Source organism: Mus pahari, chromosome 14 (genome assembly GCF_900095145.1).
Source record: "Mus pahari chromosome 14, PAHARI_EIJ_v1.1, whole genome shotgun sequence".
Lineage (NCBI taxonomy): Eukaryota > Metazoa > Chordata > Mammalia > Rodentia > Muridae > Mus > Mus pahari.
This window is the reverse complement of record NC_034603.1, coordinates 55,336,184-55,357,710: the sequence shown is the minus strand read 5'-3', so window position 1 is coordinate 55,357,710 and position 21,527 is coordinate 55,336,184. Positions and strand designations below refer to the sequence as shown.

The 21,527-nt window shown below is 47.4% G+C and overlaps 1 protein-coding gene and 1 non-coding gene across 2 annotated transcripts in view; one reads left to right on the top strand and one right to left on the bottom strand.

Moving 5' to 3' along the window:
• Positions 1 to 21,527, bottom strand: part of Rnf43 (ring finger protein 43) — a 72,279-nt gene that overhangs the window by 22,058 nt on the left and 28,694 nt on the right. The gene's annotated exons all lie outside the window — the stretch shown is intronic.
• Positions 18,724 to 18,827, top strand: LOC115065491. The gene has a single exon (XR_003845266.1). It is a non-coding gene; the product is annotated as a U6 spliceosomal RNA (small nuclear RNA).

The following is a 21,527-nucleotide window of genomic DNA, read 5'->3' as shown; positions in this document are numbered from 1 at the left end:
TCCTCAGTTCCTTCAAATGTCAACATGTAAGAGGTTGGTATCTATCTAAACGCCACCCCTGCAGTTCCTGGCAGTAGCCAGGTAGGCTTGGCCAGTATAAAAGTGGCTGCTTGACCCCTTCTCTCTCTCTTAGCCTCTTGCTCTCTTGCCCCCTTGCACCCCCCATCCCCTTCCCCCTCTCTCCATGTGGCCATGGCCGGCCTCTACTTCTCTACTCTCTTCTTCTATCTGTCTCTCTCTGCCTCTGCTACCCTCTTAACTCCCCTCCCCGTGTCCTATTCTATACTATACCAGTGTGTGTCTGGTCCCTCGGGGGGGGGGGGAGGGATGCCTTGGCATGGGCCCGCTGAGACACCCCCTTCCCCCACACCCCGACAGAACATATTCTTACAGTTCTTTCTCTTTTTATGATCACAACATAAGAAATCAACAAATTGCCTGCTTCCAGCATTCAGGAGGCAGAAGCAGGAGGATCTTTGTGAGCTCCAGGACAGTCAGAGCCACGTAGTGAGACCCTATCTCAAAAACCAAAAACCAATAAAGGAAAGAAAGAAAGAAAGAAAGAAAGAAAGAAAGAAAGAAAGAAAGAAAGAAAGAAAGAAAGAAAGGCTCCTCAGATTTGATCAGTTCTATATAAATGCTTCTTTTTAAATGTGATCAGTTCTATATAAATGCTTTTTTTTTTTTTTTTTTTTTTTTTTTTTTTTTTTTATGTGATCAGTTCTGTATAAATGCTTTTCCAGATTCTTTTCACTGTGGCCGCCCTAGAGAGCTCTCTCCTGCAGCCCCAGACAGAGAGCAACCATCAGTCCTTGTTCCAGGTTCACCATAAGATGTGAGGCTCAGGAGACGGACCATTCAGTTCCTTGACTGCCTCTTTACTCCCACTTCTTCCAACTCCGCCCAGCTCCTCAGTTATACCTGCCACTGCCATTGTTGCCCTGACTTACTAGAAACTTAACTAGGGTTGTCTTACCCCATCCATCCCTTCATGCACTGGCAAGAGTGGCTTCAGGACTAACCTGAGCATGCTTGTCTCTATGGGGAGCTCTCACTAGGCTCCTCGACGACGCTCTTGGGATGAAGTCTTGACTGCCTGCCCTGGGCTGGGGTGGGGGCGGTGGGGGGGACATGGCTTGGTGGGTAAAGGCACTTGGGTGAGTCTCGACCCTGGAACCCACAGAAAGTAGGAGATAACTCTACAAAGTCACACCTGCCCACACAAACAAATCATGTGTGTGCGCATTCTTTTAAAGGCTGTGTCTGGACTGGGCTTACCTCATGGTTTACTCTCTTCGTATACACCCCCTCCCTGCGGACCATGTCCAAAAATAACAACCTGCTTCACTTCCCTAAACACACTTTTGGCATTTGCCAATCTGTCCTGCATTTCCCTAACTAGTCTTAACCCCACTGTGGTGTATTTGTCTGCTGTCTTTTCTCCCCAGCCCCCAGGACACCTGTGCCCCCCATCCAACCCCCCCACTGTCCTATCAGTGCCTGCCATCCATGGGGTACTCGGGATTTGCTGAGTAGTTGTCGAGGGTCTATAACCAGATGGCTGACAGATAATTGCGTGTGCATCAGAACCTGGCAATGGCTGCTCTGAGGAAGGCTGGTGAGAGGGGCGGCTAAGGGGAGACTCTGGAACCGGAGGACCAAGAAATGATGAGAGCTTTCTTACTCTTTCTCTATCTCCTTTCCTGTCTTTTCTCTCCATCTCCTTGCCTCGGGAGCATTTGCCAAAGACCAGGGCTGGCTAATGTCCTCTCTTCCTGGCTTTGGTGAAAAGTGGCCTCTTTGAGGAAGTGCAGGTGTCCTGAAGGCAGAAGGAAGTGGAGTGTGGAGGGAGGATACTGTCTCCAGAACCTTAAAGGGATGGGCAGGACCTTAAAGGGATGGGCAGGACCTAGATGCACCCAGCAGTGGGAACCTGAAGCCTCTGCCCCAGGAGGAGTCTGGCCCCTGCAGAATGACCAAACAACAGACACGCACAGACTGGTCCCAGCAGAGAAGGATCCATTCAGATTTTTCCTCTTTCCCTTCCTCTGCTTCTCCCTTCTCTCTGAGACAAGGTCCCATGTAGCCCAGGTTAGTCACAAACTCAGTAAGTAGCTGAGGATTGACTGCATTTTTGATTTTCCCTAAGTACTGGGGTTACAGGCGTGTGCCCCAACCTCTGGTTGACTCAGGGCTGGGGTGGAACCCAGGCTTCATGCTGCCAGGTCAGCACTTAACTGACTGAGCCACATCTGCAGACCTAAACCTTTCTTTTCCGTCTGTGCTAGAGATGGGGGCCCAGCACCTCGTGCACGCGACACAAATGCTTTTCTCTGAGCTACGGCCCCGGATCTTCCTCCTCTAATCTCAAAGAGCACTTGCATCTGGATAAGACATTTGTGGTGATGGGCTTGGGTACCAGAGGGTTGCCTAGCGAGTCTAGGTTTCAGAAAGCCCCGGGCTTTTTGTGCTACTTTGTGAAGGGATGCTCTCTGGAACCACATTTCTGCTCACTTTGAGTGATAGGGCCTTGGAGTCAGATTGAACAGAAAATGTGTCATTTCTTGTACAGTCCCCGTCAGTAGTGTGAGAACCACACTTGCCACGTTCTTCATGGTTTGACTTAGTTACAACGGGAGCTTTGCAAGTACCCTCGGATGAAACATGAAAACCAGTCATTCCCACCAAGGCTCTTCATTACCTAGCTAGGAAGCTTGTTGGGGGGGGGGCACCACAGGGAAATTGTGCACCCGCCCGTACGCACAGCAGCACTAGAAGAGGAGAGGGCATGGCTGGGCGGGGCTCCCAGAGATTGGAGGAAATGAAGGATTAGCGACTGGTGTGTTCCTAAGGAAGGCCCTGAGTTAGGACGCACCTGTGACAAGTCAAGAGGAATACTTGCCAGACAAAGATCTCTCAAGCTTTGGACTGCCTTTGCACACACAACCCCTTGGCAAAGTCATGTAAACTAGTGCATGCGTTCACATGCACAAGTGTGCGTGTCTCCTGTTCAAATCCTTTTGTTCTAAGAGCCATGGTATGGCTATGTTGCTTAGGGTTGCCATGAACTTCTGGGCTCTTGTGGCCCTGGTGCTTTAGCCTCTGGAGTAGCTAGGACTACAGGGGTAGAGCTCAGCTCCTAGTTTCCTGCTTTATTTCAGAGTCCGGAAGACTAGAGGTAATGACTAGTTAGTGCTCAGCACAGACCAACACCTAGCAAGTGCCCATTAAACGGGAACTGGCTTTATTATTGTCCTTGCAATAATAATCTCTTCTTATTCCTGGAAGAGACAAAGCCCTTTATGACTCCTTCCTACCTGGGCGGTCAACAGTGCCTCTCAAAGCTAGCATTCTGCCAGGTACAGTCTGGGACGACTCATTATCCTTGGTCACTTCCCTCCTGTTCTCAGCCCTGCAAACCCCACCAAACGAGCTCTTCCAGTTTCCAGCCCGCCTTCTTCCCACGTGACCTCATTACGGCCCCACTGAGGGCATTCCAGGGCTCCGCGGAGCTCTGGACTTTACTGTTGGTCTTAGTTCGTCTGGCATCTCTCTCCTCCTCTTTCTTGGGTGTGGGCTTTTGCAAACCCTACTGCACTCTCTCTTGTCTCCCGGCCCTCTCCTCCCCCTACCTCTGCTGCGATAACCTTTCAGTTCCCTGATTCCACACTCAGACCTTCACCCAAGGCCTTGGACAGGTAACTTCACCCCCCTGCTACAGTTTTGCCATTGTAATCGGGAGCATTGGCCAGACATCAAAGGCGCCCTTCTGCCTACTTCCTCTTTGCAGGTTTTATAATCATCCTCAGCAGTGCAACCTCCATTACTTGAACTTAGAACTACCTGACTTTTATCTTGGGCGGCAGGACACACCAGTGCCATAAAATAAGGCTCCTGTTGCTCGGTGGCTGGGGAAAGCAGCCCCAGCCTGTGGGTTTGACTCTCCTGGCTCCCACACTGCAGCAACTTCACAGAGGCTCTGGGTTTGCTCACCTGGCCCTCTCTTGAAAGAGGTTGATGCTCACCTGCTGCAGACTAGATCCTAACCGTGACTGGGTCTGGAAACGCTGGGAACTGTTTCTCGTTCCCATGAGAACCTGTCTCTGGGGAGGCAGAGTTTTCCAATGAAGTTGAAATGCTGGGGAATTTGCCAAGAAGATTTTCTCTTTGTTTTACATTTTATTTACTGTGTTTTTGTTTTTGTTTTGAGGCAGGGTTTCAGATAGCCTGGGCTGGCCTCAGATTCATTATGAAATTGAGGCTAGCCTTGGATGGTCCTCCTGCCTCCGCTTCTCAAGCACTGGGACGGCCTGTCTGGACACTGTGTACTTCTTTAAGCTACAGAAGAGATCGTGTTGGTGAGGAGGGAAACTCCCTATGGAGCAGAGATGCTAGCGAGTGAGAGGGCGGACCAGACCAGCTGAGCTAGAACGGACTAGTGAAGTGGAAAGGCCGAAGAGGGAAAGGGTCAGTCATAGGCAATCTGGTTTGGGGTTTTACATATCACAGGCCTGGTGTAAGAATGAAAAGAAAACGGGACTGGAGTGATGGCTCAGTAATTAAGAACACTGGCTGTTCTTCCAAAGGTCCTGGGTTTGAGTGACTCACAACTGCCTGTAACTAAAGTTCAAGGGAATCTGACCCCATCTTCTGGCCTCAGTTGGTACCAGGCACACATGTAGTGCACATACATACGCACAGGCAAAACACCCACATCCATAAATAATAAAATAAAATTGTAAACAAATGAAGGAATGACCCTTTTATAGTTTACAAAGGGGATACAAATTGCCTGGATCCTACCTCTCTGAGATCTTCAAAAGCCTGCTTTCAGCTTGCTGTGGCACAAGACTACGGTTCCAATTACTTGGGAGAATGGAGTGGGAGGATCAATCACTCGGGCCTGGCCAATATGGCAAGACCCTACTTCAAAGACAAACCTGCTTTTTTTTCCACAGAAGAAAATGGAACTCTAGTTAAAGGAGATTACATTCTAGACTATGTCCCTACCCTGTCTGTAGCACCACGCCTCCAGGACTACAAAGCCAGAAAGGTGTATGCCACCGTCCCATGTGAGCACATAGCCCCTCACATGCAGTACAGGCAACTGGGCAAAAAAACCCTCCACAATCTAGGCTTCTCAGCTCAGCAAGCCAGAGCCAGGATCTGTCTGTATTTTAGCCTCTGGGCCTCTCTCTGCTCTCAGCCTCCCAGGCTCAGCTTCCTTCTTCCTGAAAGGATTTAATATCATCTCTTCTTACAACACCCCTCCCCTAAGAGACAGGGCTTGTCTGTGTAACCCTGGCTGTCCTGGAACTAGCTCTGTAGACCAGGCTGGCCTCGAACTCACAGATCTGCCTGCCTCTGCCTCCCAAGTGCTGAGATTAAAGGGGGCACTACCACAGTGTGGCTTGCTTCTAGCCACAAGGGCAGACTCTGTGCAGAGATGCTTTTCCGGTGAATAGACCTAGTTAGTTTGGGATGGGAAAGGTGTGTCCTGAAATTAGAGGTCACAGAAGCTCAGACTGAAACAATGGTCCTTCTGGGCTCTCTTCCCCCCACCTGCTGGCTCCCTCACCCCCTAGGAAAGACCTCATTCTTCCATGTGAAAATGTATCTGTCCCTGTCTCTATGTCAAAGCTCCATGATGTAATCAGACCTCTGGACATGAGAACAGCTTCGGTGGGGTTTTCCTACCCCACCCTGTGCCTAGTCTCTGTGTGTGTGGAAGACTCAAAAGCAGAAGTAACCGGAGCTGGTTGCTTGGGGTTGCTTCAGGAATGCTTGAATGTAAGGGAAGAGCATGTGGCAGGACCAGGGCAGAGGGGGAGCTCTCAACTGCCACTCCATATGCAGATCTTATGCCATTACTGAGTCACACACCCACACAAGGATGTTCCCATCATTGCTGACTGCCGTGCGACAGCAGTCCAATGAGTCTGCCATGGTGGTTACTCTCGGGAGAACAGCCCTTCCTGGCATTCCCAGTAATGCTGATGGAAACAGATCCACGGAGTTGACAGTTGTAAAAGGTGCATTGCATACGCAAGCAAATGGACACTGATGATAAAGCGCTGTGCTAATGGCGTATGCATCTCCTACACCCTGCGGTTTTTGAATCAGTATTTTAACACCTTGGACTTACAGAAAGTTTGCTGTAAAACTGTGCCATGTTAGGCTGGTGGCAGCTTGCTACTTTTTCTTTTTACCTTGTCTCTTGAGCGCATCAAGAAACCATGCTGAGCGGGGCATGCTGGTGCATGCCTGCAATCCCAGCAAAGGCAGGAGGAATAATGCTACAAGGTTAAACTAGCCCAGTCTACATAGTGACTTTCAGGCCAGCTAGGGCTACATAGGAAGATTTCAAAAAGCTCCCTTCTCCTATGCTAAGGAAAAGAAAGAAAGAAAGAAAGAAAGAAAGAAAGAAAGAAAGAAAGAAAGAAAGAAAGAAAGAAAGAAAAAGAAAGACCCCTTGCCTCCAGAAAGAAGCCACACAAGTACACATACAATCCCTATAACTGGTAGACTGAGGCAGGAGAATAACCATGAGTTCTAGTCTTGTCAAAAGCTGCACACAAAGGGCTGGTGATGTAGTTCAATTGGCAGAGTTCATGCCTAGCATACACAAAGCTTTAGGTGTGATCTCCAGTACCATATAAAAGGAATCATGGTGACACACGCCTGTGATCCCAGGGCTCTGGGAGGCAGAGGCAAGAGGAGCACCAGTTCAGTCATCCTTGGCCTCATAGAGTTCAAGGCAACCTGGGTGGTTCAAAACAACAACAACAACAACAACAACAACAACAACACAACAACAACAACAACAACAACCGGTATCCTCCAAACAAGAGTCATTGCCCTATGCACAAGCTGGGTGTGGTGGCACTCCAGGAGACAAAGGCAGGAAGATCAGGAGTTCAAGGCCAGCCTCAGGTACATAGTGAGCTTGAGAACGGGAGACCTTTGGAGGGGAAGAAGGAGGAAAAGAATCAGCCTCAAGGGACCGGCTTGTAGCCATGTTGGCACAACAACAAAAGTGCCCATCACGTTTCTCAGAGCATCCTCTCTGTTAGGAACGACTTCTAGGTACAGAGGCACTAGGAAGTTACAGGTCTGAGTAACTAAGAGGGACCTATCAAGACTCAGTGGTTACATCAAGTATCTTGAAGGCTGAGAAAAAAATACTATATCTGAAACTCACAAAGGTTAAAACCTTAAAAGATGCTGGGCACGTGGGGCCTGAGGCAAGAGAATGGTTAGGTTTGAGGTCCATCTGGGCTACAGAGGGGCCTTTTCCCAACACACACATGCACAGGCAAGCACACACACACACACACACACACACACACACACACTTCCTAAAAGCCTAGTCACGTGATTTGGACACCATCCTCCACCAAGTGAAGTACTCAAGACTCAACCTCCGAGAATCCCACGAAGCCCTGCAGATGGCTGAGTTCTGACACAATCCTGGGGCTCTGCAGTACAGAAAGCAACTCCGAGGATATTTAACCCTATCCCAAGAGGCCCTTCGAAGGGAAGCCAAGGTCTAAGTCAAGTGACCGTTTTCAGGGGAGACTACTCAACCCTTTCATTTCCCAAGATGAAGAGAGCTTCTGGAAGCTTTGCCCGAGGCCCTTCTGAGGCAGGGCTTTTCTTACCTCTCCCCACAGTAAGTTAACTGATTGTCCTTAAGCCAATAGACTGTTCCAAACAGCTTCGCCATGTTCCAAACAGCTTCGCCATGATCTGCCTTCTGCTTTCCCCGTTTCTATTCTGTCCAAACTCAGGTCCAAGGTGGTAGGAATATAGAAACTGATGGAAGTAGATGGTGTTTGCTTCTGAGTCGTCATTAAGGTTAAAACTTTGGCTGGGCAGTGGTGGCACAGGCCCTTAATCCCAGTACTCAGGAGGCAGAGGCAGGTGGATCCTGTGAGTTCAAGGCCAACCTGGACTACAGATGAGAGTTCTAGGACAGCCAAGGACTACACAGAGAAACCTTGTCTCAAAAAACAAAACAAAACAAAACAAAATGGTTAAGAAGTCTTTGAAGTTTAAAAGGCCCAAGACAGTTACTTATGAAAATACTAAAAGAGCAGGGTGTGGGGGGGATGGGCCTTTAATTCTAGAAGGCAGAAACAGGCAGATCTCTGGGAATTCCAAGACACCCAAAAATCACACAGAGAAATTCTCAAGCCAAACCAAACCAAACCAAACCAAAACAGCAATAAACAAACAAAAACAAAAGAAAGAAATGAATGAAATCCCAGGAAACCAGCGTATCTATTTAAATGTGTCAGAGGCTCATCTGAACTTCCGGTGGGACCAGTGAACAGAACTTCTGTGCTAGGAGGTGAAAGGGCTTAACTTCAACTGGTCAACTTCACGCTCATTCAGTGTCTTCCCGCCTAGCTGCTGGCTTCTACAGCCAGCTTCCTTTGTGGCTGAAAAGCTCAGAAGGGGCAGGTGCTGTCTCCACATGGACTGTCACAACCAAGTCCTCTCAGGCCATCGGGTAGATGCCATCTGGTGAATGGGGACGGGTAACATTCTGTGGTTCAAACTTGGTTGCTCCCAGTCTCCCCGCTCCTGAGCGGTATCATGGATCACAGTTACATTCAGAATGGAAGAATTGTGAGGGATGGGCCGGAGCGTCACTAAAGAGACAATAGATGGAACCCAGAGTAGTTGCGCTTACAAATTACATCAGAAGGAAACACACACAAATTATTCACGCCACCAGCCAACTCCGATGCCCAGGGTCCCTCCGAAGCTTTGGGAGGCTGACATCAGGCCAAAGAGGCTTCTGTTCAGAAGAGACAGGAGAGGCTTGTGTTGGAGACAGCCCAAAGGCTCCAGCCCGACAGCCTTTGACCACAGCTCTGATTCCTCATCCAGGGGGTGGCCCTGGGGGGGAGAGGCCTGCCTTGGGGGGGGGGGGACTGTTTAATGATTTGCCAGCAAAGAGCACAGCAAACAGAGTGCTGGCAGCTGCAGGGACAACACAGGAGAGTAGATGTCTTATTCCCACCTGCAGTATAACCTTCCAGACGGGGAATAAAGAAAAAAGCGAGAAGGCATTGGGAGAGCCTGGGGTGTGGATGCCATTTGGTTGGGGGCTCAGCATTTTACTGGGTCTCTGTACGTGGTGCCTGGATATCATAGCAATCGAACCAACCAGTGTCCATCTTCTGAGTAGTTCAGAGGTGTCTAACAGCATCTCTTTAGCTCCTAGGAACTAAAACGCAGCATACACAAGACATTTTCATTCATTTAACAATCCCTAAGATAGCTCTTATGTGCGTGGGCCTGCCCGAGTGGTCTCAGAGGCCAGAGGTGTTAAATCCCCATGGAGCTAGATGGTTTGTGAGCTGCCTGGTATAGGTGCTGGAAATTGAACTCAGGTCTTCAGAACCACTGACGCGTCTCTCCAGCCCAGCAGGATTTTTTGTTTGCTTGATTTTTTTTTTTTTAATGGTAGAATTCTAAGAACTAAGGAGAGTAAGACCAGAAAAACACTCTTATCTCGTGTGCACAGAGGTATATGGTGGGCAGCTGGAGAGATGTCACGGGGCTAAGACTTGTTGCTCTTACAAAAGACCCAGGTTCAGTTCCAGCACCCATATGGTGGCTAATTAATCACCTGTAGTCCCAGAGAAGCAGGCATACTCTTACTGGCCTCCACATTACAGATGGTTGTGAGTGAGCCACCATGTGGTTGCTGGGAACTGAACTTAGGACCTCTGGAAGAGTAGTCAGTGCTCTTAATCAATGAACCATCTCTCCAGCCCCTTAAGTAAGTCTCTCTCTCTCTTTTTGTTTTGTTTTGTTTTTTCAAGACAGGGTTTCTCTATGTAGCCCTGGCTGTCCTGGAACTCACTTTGTAGACCAGGCTGGCCTTGAACTCAGATATCTGCCTGTCTCAGCCTACCGAGTGCTGGGATTAAAGGCATGCATCACCACCGCCCGGTTCATAAGTCTCTTTTTAAAAAAATATTTAAAAAGTATGATGGGAAAGTTTGTTGTATACTAAAGTTCCTTTTCTTCCACTTCCCATGGGCCTTGCTCTGTCTCCTTTACTGACCAGGGACAAATGGCACCTCCACTATGTCCTGTGAACCAAAGCCTCCCATAATCTTATACTGGTTTTTGCCTTCAACTCCTCAGAACAAGGTCCTTCTCTCCCCCCCCCCCCACCAGCTCTTTGTTCCTAGATTTGAGCACATTCCATTTATTTCCCCAGGCCCCTCCATCTAATCCATTTACAATTCTTGGAGGATAGAAGACGTTGGATCTCCTAGAGCAGCTGGAGTCGCAGGCTATTACAAAACCCCTTGGTGGATGCTGGAAATGGAACTTGGATCCCCTAAAAGAACAGCACATACTCTTAACCACTGAGCTACCTCCCCACCCCCTATTCAAAATTCTTACGTGACTGTTAGTATTAATCAGCGTTCCATTGCGGCCCCTCCCCTTACCCACTTCCTCTACGAGAGGTCCTGGTTATATAGTAGGTGTTCAATAAAATATTAGTCATGCTCTCCTTCCTGCAGAGTACATCCTGAGTCCCTCAGAGACAGAGGCAAGGCCTCATGTCACTGCTTGCATAATGCCAAGCACAAGCAGGTGCTAGGACAAACAGATGACATGAATTTGGTGAGCGCCTTTTCATTTGATCAGGAAATGACTATTTTCAGATTCCTGCTTTCTCTTTAGACACCTGCAAACCTTTCCAGCCCTCCACATCAGAGTCTGGCCTTGAACTCCAGGAGGGCTGTTATACAACAAGCACGTGTATGGACTCCCTGTAAACTCAAAGTCAGCCCTACAGTTTAGGCCCTCGTAAAAAAAGAGAGAGTTCTCGCCTTTCCTTTTACCCAGCATGCCTTCTATTCCTGTGAAAAAGATTCACCTTTTCCAGGAAGACCTTCTTCCTAGTGACAGAGTCCTCTCTCAGGATCGGTGTGGGGAAGCAAGAAACATTGCAAAAAGCACCCCCCACCAACACCTGCCAAAGGAATGGCTCTGCTCACTGACAAGTCAGTCTGAAGCCTATTACTAACCGCCCAGTGTACGCGTGCACACACAAAGTCTTAAAGCCACATGCTAATAGCACAGGAAATGCAAATTCACGGAGGGAGGGAGAGGTACACTTTGAGATTAGAGGAACGTGGAACGCACGTCTCTGTCCACCGCTTTGGAAGCACTCTCTTGTCCCCTGAAGGGAATCTCCAGACTTGACCTGAAGCTATCTTGGGGGAGAAGTCACTTAAAAACTATTAAATCAGTTTAGAAAACGCCCCTTTATCGCCCAGAAGCAGCTCCTGCTTCCCACAGGGACAGACTTGAGCTTTAGCTGGCTGAGCGTCTTGGGTGAACTCCAATCCCTACGAAGATTTTTATGACAACCAGGCCCAGTGGTCTGCACAGAGTGGTTCTGGGGACTTCAGTTCAGTCTCTGCACTATTCTGAATTTTTTCACCCAAGGGAGTCTTTTTGCTTACCTGTGAGAGATGAATTCATTTCTTTCTCTTTATTTTATACTCAGAAAAGTTGCTATACATGAAGCCCATGATCACCACTGGCAGCCTTTGTTTCAGCTTCCCAAGGGCCTGCAGCCCACCCAGCCTGGAGGGTGTCTATATGTGCCCTCACGTAGGTGCAAATATCCCAAACATCCCTTAACTTGTTTGTTTTGTGGACTCTGAGCTCTCTGTTGTTTCCTAATTGCTCAAACCTCTCTATTTTCTTGCTAGGCACAGATAGTTAAGAGATACTGAGAAGATAACCAAGAGCGGAAACGGAAGACTACTCAGTTATCAAGCTGGCTCTGAACAGGAGTTCCTGTTGACATTGGTCAGGAGACTCAGAGAAATGCCATGGGCACACTGAGTGGGTAGAGGTACTTCGAGAGTCAGGGAGGGGAGCCAAATTCCTAGGTTGGAGAGTTCACAGGGCAGTGTCGATCAATACAGCACTTTTGATCCGCACAGTTACTCAGGTACAAAGCGCCACTACCCTTTGTCCTTCTTTATGTTTCTCTCTGCTAATGGAACTCTTTACCCTAAATTAAGATTATTATTTAGCTTTGATGTTGCCTTTATATTTGCAAAGTGCTTTATAATCCCCCATTAGCTATTTTATTCTCGTCTCATTAGCACCACCCACTTCGCAAAGGTTATCTCAAGACTGAAGAGACAACATAGTGAGCGCTGAGCTTGTGACTGGATCCTGGCCATTGACTTCATAGACGCAAGCTAAGGGCGCTTGGTAGACCACACAGGGAAGCACTGAGTGAGAGAGCCAAGAACTTTACAAGAGTTTTCTTGGAGGAGTTGGGGAGACCCAAAGGCCAACCAACTGCTCTCCAGTGACTTGATAAAAGCCTGCACACTTCTACTTTAATCTGTTGCCCATAAAATTGAGAGTTCCTCACTAGTGCAAATTACAAGTGTGGCAGCTAAACGCATCTTTACTGGGAAAACGGCCCTCTTGACTGAGTCAAGTAACAGGGCTGAGAACAGAGGGAAAAAAAGGGTCTGAACGTAATGGTGTCCATCCATTGTTTCCTGAGAAAGAGACCAACACTAATTGCAGAGCCGTGTCCCTTGGTGACTCTGAGCCTGGACTCAGTCTGGATCCTCCTCGCTGTCTGTGACAAGTGGCTGGGCTGGCGCTGCTCTTCTAACTACCCTCCCTTTGTTATGTTTTCCTTTCTTCCTTCCTTTGCCTCTCATGGAAATACACCCACATTTCCTGAGGATATACACTCTCATCTCTAGTAGGCACTCTCGTCAGGAGTTCCCACACACTCTAGTGTTTACAGATGATTGCTACATCAGGTCTCTAAGGTCAACCTGGCCCACTAGACATCACTTGTTGTCTTCATGGTACCCCTGAACTCAGGTATATGGAACCTAAGCATCACCTCCTCCCAGCACACCACCCTAAGTCAATAACCCTTCTTGTCTGACTTTACCTTTGTTAGTGTCTCCACCCTTTCCCTAGAGACGTAGACTGAGCACCCCAGAGCAGACTGAGCACCCCAGAGCCGCTATGAACCCTACCCTTTCTGTCCCTAGAGTCAGAGGCTCCAACCAGTCTCTCAACATTCTAACAGTCTCTGTTTCACTGTAGGAACAACCTTCCTAAACAAAACACTCTCTAGCTCCACCATTCTCTGTCCGGACATGAACAATCTTCTGAACTAAGTTCAGATCTTGGCCTATCAACTCGAGGGTTGCTGTACAGCCCCCTGGAAACAGTAAACTTGGTTTTGCATTTCAACTCTGGCACTTCTAAGATGTGATGGATCTTCCCTATCTGAATCTCTATCAAAAAAAAAAAAAAAAAAGTCAGGGGGTGGGGGGGAAGCAGGCCCAGAGAGATGTCCTAAGCAGTTAAGAAGTGTGTGTTGCTTTTTCAGAGAATCTGAATTAAGTTCCTAGTGCTGTGCTGGGTGGCTCGCTCTGCCTGTAATTACAACTCCAGGGAAATGCGGTGCCTCTGGTCTCAAGAGGGCATCCACACTCACATGTGTGCACCCAAGTACAGGTACACATACACACAACTAAAAATAAAGTTAATTGGTTAGGTGTGGTGGCACATGCCTTTAATCCCAGCACTGAGGAGGCAGAGGCAGGTGGAACTCTGTGAGTTCAAGGCCAGACTGGTTTGCATAGTGAGTTCCTGGCCTGCTAATAATAATAATAATAACAAAAATAAAAATAAAATAAAACAACAACAATAACTGTTTGGTTTCAGACCCTGGAACAAGGGATTGAGGGGCAGATTTCAGGCATCAAAGCAGACCTGGAGCCTCTATGTTCTCCCAGCATCCTTCAGTCCCTAGCTGGCATATCCTGCTCCCAGCCCTGAACTTTCCAGCTCAGGGGCTGGCTGTCCTTCACCCAGTGGTTCTTCCCTATATAATCCAGACATTTTGGTCTTCTCTTTCTTTTCCTTTTCCCCCTCCTTCTCTCCCTCTCTCTGAGAGTTCTCTTTCTCAATTTCTCTCTTTCCTCTTCTCTCTCTCTCCTTTCCTATGGTGGCTTCTCTGGCTTTTGTCCTTGGGGCCAGTGAACCCTCCCGAGAGCAGCTTCCCAATAAACCTGCATTTAATATAATCTGATTCGGCTTGAATTGGCTCATTTCACAATAAATAAATAAATTAATTAATAATGATGATGATGATAATAATGATAATAATCATAATAAATTTAAAGAGAACAGTATCCAAAAAGACCACTGTAGAGATGAAATACTGTACTTAAGGCACTAGCTAGTTTCACACACAGTATGGCTACAAAGTATGACTTCTGTTTGTCTCCTTGGTGTCATCCCTGTTTCTTTCCTGAGTGTACCTCTTGTCCAAAACAAATGGTATGACAGTTCTCACACTCTGTTGGAATATGACATATGCAAATATGACTTAGCCTTTAAGTATATACACACGTACGCCTGCTTCTTTCATGGGGAATCTCGGAAATGCCCCAAATGTCTTGTGTCCTTTTTAAAATATTATATACTATTTTTTACTTTCTGCTTTATATGAGAGTATCATTTCAGGGGAGGCTTGTCTTAGGACACCCAGCAGTGTCCTAACATAATGATCAATAAATGAGTGCTTTATTGATATTAAAAGCTTGAGCTTTTGGTCTCCCAAGAGTGTGTTTGCCTGAATTACACACTAAGCACTTTTTAAAATAGCAAACAATTGAAAGAGAAGCTAAGTGAGTCTGGAATTCAACCCAATGCTACGTCAGCCAACAGGAGTGGTCCAGACCTTGTTCCCACTTAAGATACAATAAGTTGGTTATTGGGCGAGCCACAGACATCTATTTGCATATTTTCATTTTTATTTTATTCTTCTTTACTTTGCATGTCAAGGCCAAAGGTGAATGTTGAGAATCTTCCTTGGTTACCTACCACTTTATTTTTGAGATACCATCTCTCCCTGAACCTGGATCTAGAACCTGAATCACTGGTCAGTGAGCTCCAAGAATTTACCTCTCAACTCAGGCCTCGCCTCCCAGTGCTGACGACCCAGATGGATGCAGCCACATCCAGCTTTTCAGCTGGGTGCTGGGATCCACGCTCCGGGGCTTACACTTGTGTGGGAAGTCACTTTCCCAACTGAGCTGTCTGCCAAGATCCATTTGAATACACTAAACATTATTTTTAGATTGACTTAATGTGTATGAGTGTCTTGCTTGCATATATGTACGCATACCATGTGTGTGCCTGGTGCCCAGGGAGGTCAGAAGAGGGCATCAGGTCCCCTTGAACTGGAGTCTGGATGGTTATGAACGACCATGTGGGTTTGGGGGAACTGAACCATGTCTGCTACAGGAGCAACAAGTGCTCTGAACCGCTGAGCCATCCCTCCAACATCTCCCCCGCCCCCACTTGAATACATTTAAGTGAGAACATATTTGTCATAGACATGGGCAGGACAAATCGCAGGTCATCTGTACTAGGAATCAATCTCCATTAGACTGACAGCAACTCCACCCATGCAGAAAAGGAGGTTTTAGCAGCCATGTGTTTCATGGGTTCTGACAGTGCTTCAGCTAAGATAGAAGTCTACCTTCCTCTGGCTATCTTCCAATACTTTCCTCTTGGCCCAGTTAACGAGTGGGTAATTATATGACATCAGCTATCATGGGGTGGCTGGAACATAAGGCGCTCTCAGAGAGCCATATAATATGGCACCAAGTTTCTGAATCACCAACCACAGGTGCATGGACTCTCCCCACACACTACATCCCTGCTTCATAAAAGCCGCCTTATCTGCCATTTCTGTTGACACAGTGACTGCACTGAGGGGCACTTTCCTCTGCTCTTCTTTCTTACTGTTTGTTCTCTGTCCGGGCGGGTACTCCTGTGTTCAAGCCTGTAAATGGATTCTTATGGTGCAAGAGCGGCACCCAGTCACCTGGCCTCGCTTCTCTGCTCAGGTAGGCTGACCTCGGGAACAGCAGCATAGCTGATACCTCAGTCAACACCATCCTGGAATACTTCAAAGGTTGAGTCCCCCCTCCTGGCCAAATCACTAACTACTGTCTGTCGCTAAGTCGATACTAAGCCTGGGCATTATCAGACCTGTGTCTGGAGCTGTCTTTCTCCCCCAAGTAACAGTCCCTACACTTTCCTCCAAACCCTCTGTAAGTAGGAAGGATCAAATGGTACCCAGTGTTCCTTGTCAAGATACAGGAAATCTCTTGATGTGACCACGAAGCGGGTATAGACGGACAGACATGCACAGAGACATTCCTGGTGGACGCATCAGAATGGTACTGAAATGTCTCCTTTTACAAAGTTGGCAAGTATTTGATGAGCAGCTACTTTCTTCCTAAATTGTGCTGGGCTGCCTTCAGTCTCCTTGAGGCCAGAACACACATGGTCTACACAAGGCCAATGATGATGCAAAAGGGTATATTATCTAGTACTACAATCTGTGGTATTGCCAATAGGCTTTTCAGGGTTGTGAGGGTCTTCAAATAGCTCTTAAAGAGGAGAAAAACATATATATATATATATATATATATATAGATAGATAGATAGATAGATAGATAGATAGATAGATAGATATAGACTGGCTCTGGTTTATTGACAACTTTCAAGTGGATTTTTTTTTTCTTTTTTTTTGGAACATCTTAGCTTTAGCCTTGAGAAAAAACAAAGGGTTAGGCCAGGGGAAAGTGCCTTTGTAATCTATTTCTCACAAGTCTTCTTTTGAAAAGAAAAACAGATCTGAGAGAGTCTTAGCTAGGCCACTGAGGTGGCTTAGTAGGTAAAGCTATTTGCCATGCGGGCCAGATAACCCGAGCCTGGTCCCCAGAATGCCCAAGTGGAAGAAGTCTCCAAGGCTGCCCTCTGACCTCCATACACTTGCCATGGCACATGCATGTCTACACACACACGCACACACACATACACACACACACACACACACACACACACACACACACACAGTAATAGTAAAAATAAATAAATAACTTAAAAATGTTTGGAGCGGCCGGGCCTGGTGGCGCAGGCCTTTAATCCCAGCACTCGGGAGGCAGAGGCAGGCGGATTTCTGAGTTCGAGGCCAGCCTGGTCTACCAAGTGAGTTCCAGGACAGCCAGAGCTATACAGAGAAACCCTGTCTAAAAAAAAAAAAATGTTTGGAGAGCTGGGGTAGGGTCAACTTGAATATGAAGAGCCAGGGTCTAAATGTGCAGAAAGTGAGAGATTTTGGAGTGTTCCATCCTAAATGGATGTTTTCATTAAATCTACCCCTCCCTCCCTCCCTCCCTCCTGGGGGGCTCAAGGATCTAAGTGGAGAGGAGGCAGAAAGACTCTCAGGACCAGAGGTGATGTATGACTCATGCCAAGGAAACAGTGGCTTGCAGACACAACAGGGCTGATGTCCATATGAACTCATACACATGTGAACTCACAGACTGGCAGCATGCACTGGACCTGCACAGGTTCAAGCCGGACGGTGTCCCAGCTCAGAGGGGGGGAAAGGAGGCATGGGCTCACACCCCCAATTAAGAAGCTATCTATAAGCCAGGCAGTGGTGACACATGACTTTCATTCCAGCATTTGGGAGGCAGAGGCAGGCAGATTTCTGAGTTTGAGGCCAGCCTGGTCTACAGAGGGAGTTCCAGGACAGCCAGGGCTACACAGAGAAACCCTGTCTTGAAAAACCAAAAATAAAATAAAAGAAGAAGAAGAAGAAGAAGAAGAAGAAGAAGAAGAAGAAGAAGAAGAAGAAGAAGAAGAAGAAGAAGAAGAAGAAGAAGAAGAAGCAATCTATAGTGGACAACTATTTGTAGGGGGAAAATTAGTTTTCTCCAACAGAGTAAACTAATTGATGGGTATATTGACCATACTTCAGGGCAGGTCCCACATGGACCAACACAGAATGACTAGATGGTAATTTTTTTTGAGGGGGGAGGTAGGCTTTTTGTCTCATTTCACTTTATTTGGGTATTTATTTTTGGCCTATTGGTCTTTTGCTTGTATATTTTTGGTGGGGTTTTGTGTGTGTGTATATATATATTTCCTGAGATTTTCTTTCTTTCTTTCTTTCTTTCTTTCTTTTTCTTTCTTTCCTTCCTTCCTTCCTTCCTTCTTTCTTTTCTTTTAAAACAAAGAGAAGGGGAGGTTGGGCAGGTGTGGAGGATTTGGGAAGAATGGCAGGGAAGAAAATGAGACAAGCATTTGCTCTCCCATACGAGCAAAGAGAGTCGCCCTAAAGTTCTGAACAAGCAGTGCTTATAACTGAATCAGTACTGGGTAGGGTTCTGTGGCTCGCACTCTGGAGTCTGAGGCAGACCAAGTGATCATGAGTTGGAGACCTGGGCAACACAATGGGTTCAAGGGACCCTGGGTACATAGAGCAAAATTCTTTCCCAAACAAACACCCCTCTCCCCTCCAAAAAAAAAAAAAAAAAAAAGACATTCGGTGCTGTGAGCATCTTAATTTTACTCTCAAGATAAAGAGAGTGGAATGAAGGAAAATGAGGGGTAGCAAACCCCAGCTCCCCCAGAATCAGGCTCGGTGGGGGCTTGACCTCAGGCAGCAGCAGTATAAGGGGGGGAAATCAAAGAAGTTGTGGGAGAAGCGCTGAGAGCACCTGCTGACGGACTAGACTGCAGGGATGAAGGAGAGGGAAGAGCTGGGTGTCCTAAACCTGAGAAGTGGGGCAGGGGGTGGGGGCGGGGAGCGGAGTGCTCCATTCAGTAGCTCATCTACTAAAATTGTAAGGATGCAGAAATTAGCATGACCTCTGTGTGAGGATGGCATGCGAATTCGGGAAGTGTTCCATATTTTTTTAAAACAGGACAAAAGATGTTCATTAACCAAAGGGGTAGCTTTCAACAGGGAACGTCTCAGTCAGTCGTGGAGAGGCTGAAGGAGAGACAACATTTTAATCTGGTAGGCAGCTGGCGCTCAGAATGGCAGTCTGAGCCGGGTCCGGTGATCCATGCTTGTATAGCCGGTACTCGGGAGGGTAAAACAAGGGGACTGGAAGTTGGAGGTCAGCCTGGGCAACCTGGGCTACATAGTGAGTTCTAGGCCAGTCTGAACTGCACAGAGACATGCTATCTCAGCAGCAACGAGGAGTTAGAGTTTGAGGGGATGAACTGGAGGTACAAGCTTGCAAAAACACCGTTCATGTCTTTAGACATGGCCATAGGATGGAACATTTTATTTTATTTTTTAAAAATATTTACTTATTTATTTTATGTATATATGAGCACAGTGTTTCTGTCTTCAGACACACCAGAAGAGGGCATCGGATCCCATGACAGATGGTTGTGAGCCACCAGGTGGTGGCTGGGAATTGAACTCAGGACCTCTGGAGCCAGTGCTCTTAACCACTGAGCCATCTCTCCAGCACCAGGATGGAGCATTTTAAATGCTAAGTGTAACATATGAAAATGTTCAGAAGGAAAAAGTTCCAGAAGAGGAGTTTGTGGCTCTTTCTGGGTTCATTGGAGCTGGTTTCTCCACAGTGAGTCCACAGGGATGCTGCTGCGTGGGAATGCTGCTGCGTGGGAATGCTGCTGCGTGAGGATGCTGCTGTGTGGGGATGCTGCTGTGTGGGGATGCTGCTGCGTGGGGATGCTGCTGTGTGGGGATGCTGCTGTGTGGGGATGCTGTTGCCTGGGGCTGCTGCTGTGTGGGGCTGCTGCTGTGTGGGGATGCTGCTGTGTGGGGATGCTGCTGTGTGGGGATGCTGCTGCGTGGGGATGCTGCTGTGTGGGGATGCTGCTGCGCGGGGATGCTGCTGCCTGGGGATGCTGCTGTGTTGCTTGGCTTGCTATGATGCCACAGGGCAACACAAACAGGCTTGGCTTTTCCTTTTAAAAAAACTGAATGTGATTATTATTGTTGCTGTTTCGTGTGTGTGTGTGTGTGTGTGTGTGTGTGTGTGTGTAAGAGAGAGACGAGAGAGAGGCACACATGCCACAGCCACGGTGCTCACGTAGAGGTCATAGAACAACTTTGTGGCATCTGTCTCTCTCTCTCTACCTTTATGTGGGCTCTGGGATAGGACTCAGTGTGTCAGGCTTGTAATTAGCATCAAGCGCCTTTACCCAGTGAATGTTCTCACTGGTCCCTACTAAATTTTTGTTTTGTTTTGAGTCGGGGTCCTACCAAGTTAAGTTATCCTATGTAGACCAAGCTGACCTTGAACTCCCAATTGCTAGGCTTTTGTGGCACCATGCCTAGCCATCCAGTTGGTTTTAAAGATTTATTTATTTATTTATGTATATGAGTATACTGTAGCTGTACAGATGGTTGTGAGCCTTCATGTGGTTTTTGGGAATTGAGTTTTTAAGAACTTCTGCTTGTTCCGGTCAACTCCGCTCACTCAGTCCTTGCTTGATCTGGCCCAAAGATTTATTTATTATTATACATAAGTACACTCTAGCTGTCTTCAGACAGCACCAGAATAGAGCATCAGGTCTCATCATGGGTGGTTGTGAGTCACCACGTGGTTACTGGGATTTGAACTCAGGACCTTCGGAAGAGTAGTCAGTGCTCTTAACCGCTGAGGCATCTTGCCAGCCCACCAGTTGGTTTTAATACAACCTAATGCATAGACTACGGGATTCACTAGCTCAGGAAAGTGGAAACACCTGAAGGCAGGGCAAATTGTAAGCCTTCCCTCTGAAGATGACACAGAGACTGGGCCAAAACACCAGCTTCATCCCCGGGAGCCGCATTGCCAGTTCTGTAGTCTAGCTAATATTTTTTTTCCCTAAAGCAGGTTCCCACATGCTGCCTGCTGTTTTCAAATCAATAAGGCATTGAATGGCTGCTGGTGGTAGGTAGGTAACTGACCTAGCCTTGGGGACATGACCTCTAAGGCAAGCAAGACAAAAATCACTTAGGAAACATTAAAGCCAGTCTGTCTTAAGCTTTGTTTGGATAACAGCAGAAACGGTGGATGCCACAGTGACTTCAAGGTAGGAAGTGGCCTAGAGCAGTGGCTCTCAACGTGCAGCTCCAGACCAGCAGCACCAACCCCACCTGGGCATTCTCAGAAAGTTTCAGGCCCTACATTGGAAGTGCCTGGTCAGAAACCCTCGAGGGAGGGCTGGGTACTGCAAATCTTCTAAAAGTGTGTGGATACACTGTAAGCCTGTGCAACTGTGACTGGAAGAGGAGAAAACAATTCCTGGTATTTTCTCCACTAATCACAGAAGAAAATCAACTGGGATGGGAAGCCAAAATTCAAGACTGGTCACGTCTCAAAAGGCAGGTTCTGTATTCGTGAAGAAAATTAGGGGATCCCTCTGTCACCTCCCTACCCTCTGTCACCTCCCTACCCTCTGTCACCTCCCTATCCTCTGTCACCTCCCTACCGCATTGAGGCTGCAGGTGACCTCAGAATTGACCAGTGCATGGCTGAGCCAGTCAGGGAGCATGTTTCAGAGCTTCCTTACACAGGTACTGTAGGAAATCTGAGATTCTATAATTCTGCTACATAACTAGGCCCTAACATGTGCTTTCAAATAAC